Raw genomic sequence first — 6,118 nt, forward strand, 5'->3', positions numbered from 1 at the left:
ACGCTTTGATCATCTCATCAAAGCGAATGTTCCAACTCCGAGATGCTTGCACCAGCCCATAAATGGATAGCTGGAGCTTGCATACCTTGTTAGCATTCTCAGCATCGACAAAACCTTCCGGCTGCATCATATACAGTTCTTCCTTAAGATAGTCGTTAAGGAATGCCGTTTTGACGTCCATCTGCCATATCTCATAATCATAGTATGTGGCAATTGCTAACTTGATTCGGACGGACTTCAGCTTCACTACGGGAGAGAAAGTCTCATCGTAGAACTTGCCGATAACCCTTAGCGACAAGTCGAGCTTTATAGATGGTAACATTACCATCCGTGTTCGTCTTCTTCTTAAAGATCCATTTGTTCTCTATCGCTCGCCGATCATCGGGCAAGTCTGTCAAAGTCCACACTTTGTTTTCATACATGGATCCTATCTCGGATTGCATGGCTTCAAGCCATTTGTTGGAATCTGGGCCCGCCATCGCTTCTTCATAGTTCGAAGGTTCACCGTTGTCTAACAACATGATTTCCAGGACAGGGTTGCCATACCACTCTGGTGTGGAACGTGTCCTTGTGGATGTACGAAGTTTAGTAGTAACTTGATCCGAAGTACCTTGATCATCATCATTAATTTCCTCTCTAGTCGGTGTAGGCATCACAAGAACATCTTCCTGAGCTGTACTACTTTCCGGTTCAAGAGGTAGTACTTCATCGAGTTCTACTTTCCTCCCACTTACTTCTTTCGAGAGAAACTCTTTCTCCAGAAAAGACCCGTTTTTGGCAACAAAGATCTTGCCTTCGGATCTAAGATAGAACGTATACCCAATGGTTTCCTTAGGGTATCCTATGAAGACGCATTTTTTCGACTTGGGTTCGAACTTTTCAGGTTGAAGTTTCTTGACATAAGCATCGCATCCCCAAACTTTTAGAAACGATAGCTTAGGTTTCTTCCCAAACCATAATTCATACAGTGTCGTCTCAACGGATTTAGATGGTGCCCTATTTAAAGTGAATGTAGTTGTCTCTAGAGCATATCCCCAAAATGATAGCGGTAAATCGGTGAGTGACATCATAGATCATACCATATCCAATAAAGTGTGATTACGACGTTCGGACACACCGTTACACTGAGGTGTTCCAGGCGGCGTGAGTTGCGAAACAATTCCACATTTCCTTAAGTGCGTACCAAATTCATGACTTAAATATTCTCCTCCACGATCTGATCGTAAGAACTTTATTTTTCGGTCACGTTGATTCTCTACCTCATTCTGAAATTCCTTGAACTTTTCAAAGGTCTCAAACTTGTGTTTCATCAAGTAGACATACCTATATCTACTTAAGTCATCAGTGAGAGTGAGAACATAATGATAGCCTCCGCGAGCCTCAACGCTCATTGGACCACACACATAAGTATGTATGATTTCCAATAAGTTGGTTGCTCGCTCCATTGTTCCGGAGAATGGAGTCTTGGTCATTTTGCCCATGAGGCATTGTTCACATGTGTCAAATGATTCATAATCGAGAGACTCTAAAAGTCCATCAGCATGGAGCTTCTTCATGCGCTTGACACCAATGTGACCAAGGCAGCAGTGCCACAAGTATGTGGGACTATCATTATCAACCTTACATCTTTTGGTATTCACACTATGAATATGTGTAACATTATGTTCGAGATTCATTAAGAATAAACCATTGACCAGCGGGGCATGACCATAAAACATATCTCTCATATAAATAGAACAACCATTATTCTCGGATTTAAATGAGTAGCCATCTCGTATTAAAGGAGATCCAGATACAATGTTCATGCTCAAAGCTGGCACTAAATAACAATTATTGAGGTTTAAAACTAATCCCGTAGATAAATGTAGAGGTAGCGTGCCGACGGCGATCACATCGACCTTGGAACCATTCCCGACGCGCATCGTCACCTCGTCCTTCGCCAGTCCCCGCTTATTCCGCAGCTCCTGATTTGAGTTACAAATATGAGCAACCGCACTGGTATCAAATACCCAGGAGCTACTACGAGTACTGGTAAGGTACACATCAATTACATGTATATCACATATACCTTTAGTGTTGCCGACCTTCTTGTCCGCTAAGTATTTGGGGCAGTTCCGCTTCCAGTGACCCTTCCCTTTGCAATAAAAGCACTCAGTCTCACGCTTGGGTCCATTCTTTGACTTCTTCCCGGCAACTGGCTTACCGGGCGCGGCAACATCCTTGCCGTCCTTCTTGAAGTTCTTCTTACCCTTGCCTTTCTTGAACTTAGTGGTTTTATTGACCATCAACACTTGATGTTCCTTTTTGATTTCTACCTCCGCCGACTTCAACATTGAAGATACTTCTGGAATAGTTTTCACCATCCCCTGCATATTGTAGTTCATCACAAAGCTCTTGTAGCTTGGTGGGAGCAACTGAAGGATTATGTCAATGACCGCCTCGTCCGGGAGGTTAATGTCCAGCTGGGACAAGCGGTTGTGCAACCCAGACATTTTGAGTATGTGCTCACTGACAGAACTATTTTCCTCCATCTTACAACTATAGAACTTGTCGGAGGCTTCATATCTCTTGACCTGGGCATGAGCTTTTAAAACCATTTTTAGCTCTTCGAACATCTCATATGCTCCGTGTTACTCAAAACGCTTTTGGAGCCCCGGTTCTAAGCTGTAAAGCATGCCGCACTGAACGAGGGAGTAATCATCAGCACGTGACTGCCAAGCGTTCATAACATCTTGGTTCTTTGGGATGGGTGCTTCACCTAGCAGTCCTTCTAGGACATATGCTTTCTTGGCAGCTATGAGGATGATCCTCAGGTTCCGGACCCAGTCCGTATAGTTGCTGCCATCATCTTTCAGCTTGGTTTTCTCTAGGAACGCGTTGAAGTTCAGGTTGACATGAGCGTTGGCCATTTGATCTACAAGACATTTTACAAAGGTTTTTAGACTAAGTTCATGATAATTAAGTTCATCTAATCAAATTATTTAATGAACTCCCACTCAGATTAGACATCCCTCTAGTCATCTAAGTGATACATGATCCGAGTCGACTAGGCCGTGTTCGATCATCACGTGAGACGGACTAGTCATCGTCGGTGAACATCTCCATGTTGATCGTATCTTCCATATGACTCATGTTCGACCTTTCGGTCTCTTGTATTCCGAGGCCATGTCTGTACATGCTAGGCTCGTCAAGTTAACCTAAGTGTTTTGCATGTGTAAATATGTCTTACACCCGTTGTATGTGGACATTGGAATCTATCACACCCGATCATCACGTGGTGCTTCGAAACAACAAACTTTTGCAACGGCGCACAGTTAGGGGGAACACTTTCTTGAAATTATTATGAGGGATCATCTTATTTACTACCATCGTTCTAAGTAAACAAGATGCAAAAACATGATAAACATCACATGCAATCAAATAGTAGTGACATGATAAGGCCAATATCATATAGCTCCTCTGATCTCCATCTTAGGGACGCCATGATCATCTTCTTCACCGGCATGACACCATGATCTCCATCATCATGATCTCCATCATCGTGTCTCCATGAAGTTGCTCGCCAACTATTACTTCTACTACTATAGCTAACGGTTTAGCAATAAAGTAAAGTAATTACATGGCGTTTAATCATTGACACGCAGGTCATACAATAATTAAGACAACTCCTATGGCTCCTACCGATTGTCATACTCATCGACATGCAAGTCGTGATTCCTATTACAAGAACATGATCTCATACATCACATATATATATCATTCATCACAACTTTTGGCCATATCACATCACAAGGCATATGCTGCAAAAATAAGTTAGACGTCTTCTAATTGTTGTTGCAAGTTTTTACGTGGCTGCAATAGGGTTCTAGCAAGAACGTTTCTTACCTACGTGAAAGCCACAACGTGATATGCCAATTCCTATTTACCCTTCATAAGGACCCTTTTCATCAAATCCGCTCCAACTAAAGTGGGAGGGACAGACACCCGCTAGCCACCTTATGCAACTAGTGCATGTCAGTCGGTGGAACCTGTCTCACATAAGCGTACGTGTAAGGTCGGTCCGGGCCGCTTCATCCCACGATGCCACCGAAGCAAAATAAGACTAGTAGTGGCAAGAAAATTGACAACATCTACACCCACAACAAATTTGTGTTCTACTCGTGCAAAGAAACTACGCATAGACCTAGCTCATGATGCCACTGTTGGGAAATATTGCAGAAAATAAAAAAAATTCTACGTTTCACCAAGATCAATCTATGGAGTTCATTAAGCAACGAGAGAGAGGAGTGCATCTACATACCCTTGTAGATCGCGAGCGGAAGTGTTCAAGAGAATGGGTTGAGGGAGTCGTACTCGTCGTGATCCAAATCACCGATGATCCTAGTGCTGAACGGACAACACCTCCGCGTTCAACACACGTACGGTTGGGGAAGACGTCTCCTCCTGCTTGATCCAGCAAGGGGGAAGGAGAGGTTGATGGATATCCAGCAGCATGACGGCGTGGTGGTGGATGCAGCAGCAATCTCGGCAGGGCTTCGCCAAGCACTACGAGAGGGAGAGGTGTTGCGGAGGGAGAGGGAGGCGCCAAGAGCATGGGTGCGGCTGCCCTCCCCCCCTCTTTATATAGGGCCCCTAGGGGGGGTTCCGTCCCTAGGAGATGCAATCTCCAAGGGGGGCGGCGGCCAAGGGGGGTGGCTTGCCCCCCAAGCCAAGTGGAGGCACCCCACCCCTAGGGTTTCCAACCCTAGGCGCAGGGGGGACCAAGGGGGGGCGCACCAGCCCACCAGGGGCTGGTTCCCCTCCCACTTCAGCCCATGGGGCCCTCCAGGATAGGTGGCCCCACCCGGTGGACCCCCCAGGACCCTTCCGGTGGTCCTGGTACAATACCCGTGACCCCCGAAACTTTCCCGATGGCTGAAACTTGACTTCCTATATATAATTCTTTACCTCCGGACCACTCTGGAACTCCTCGTGACGTCCGGGATCTCATTCGGGACTCCGAACAACTTTCGGATTACTGCATACTCATATCTCTACAACCCTAGCGTCACCGAACCTTAAGTGTGTAGACCCTACGGGTTCGGGAGACAAGCAGACATGACCGAGACGACTCTCGGTCAATAACCAACAGCGGGATCTGGATACCCATGTTGGCTCCCACATGCTCCTCGATGATCTCATCGGATGAACCACGATGTCGAGGATTCAAGTAACCCCGTATACAATTCCCTTTGTCAATCGGTATGTTACTTGCCCGAGATTCGATCGTCGGTATCCCAATACCTTGTTCAATCTCGTTACCGGCTAGTCACTTTACTTGTACCGTAATGCATGATCCCGTGACCAAAAACTTGGTCACTTTGAGCTCATTATGATGATGCATTACCGAGTGGGCCCAGAGATACCTCTCCATCATACGGAGTGACAAATCCCAGTCTCGATCCGTGTCAACCCAACAAATACTTTCGGAGATACCCGTAGTATACCTTTATAGTCACCCAGTTACGTTGTGACATTTGGTACACCCAAAGCACTCCTACGGCATCCGGGAGTTACACGATCTCATGGTCTAAGGAAAAGATACTTGACATTGGAAAAGCTCTAGCAAACGAACTACACGATCTTGTGCTATGCTCAGGATTGGGTCTTGTCCATCACATCATTCTCCTAATGATGTGATCCCGTTATCAACGACATCCAATGTCCATAGTCAGGAAACCATGACTATCAGTTGATCAACGAGCTAGTCAACTAGAGGCTCACTAGGGACATGTTGTGGTCTATGTATTCACACATGTATTACGATTTCCGGATAACATGATTATAGCATGAATAAAAGACAATTATCATGAACAAGGAAATATAATAATAATCATTTTATTATTGCCTCTAGGGAATATTTCCAACATATTTTACAGTTGGATGGATATAAAGGGTCTAGATGCGCTAATTATAAATGGTGCACGGGCACCTTGGTGCCCATTTAAAAAAAGCATTTTTCTGTAGGGCAAAACATTTCAAAACTTTTTATAAACACACACATATATACTACATATGTGTAAAAAATCATAACATTTTACTTTCACATGTGGCTTACAGAAAAAAGACAAATGTGTAT

The sequence above is a fragment of the Triticum aestivum genome, chromosome 5B (assembly GCF_018294505.1).
Source record: "Triticum aestivum cultivar Chinese Spring chromosome 5B, IWGSC CS RefSeq v2.1, whole genome shotgun sequence".
Lineage (NCBI taxonomy): Eukaryota > Viridiplantae > Streptophyta > Magnoliopsida > Poales > Poaceae > Triticum > Triticum aestivum.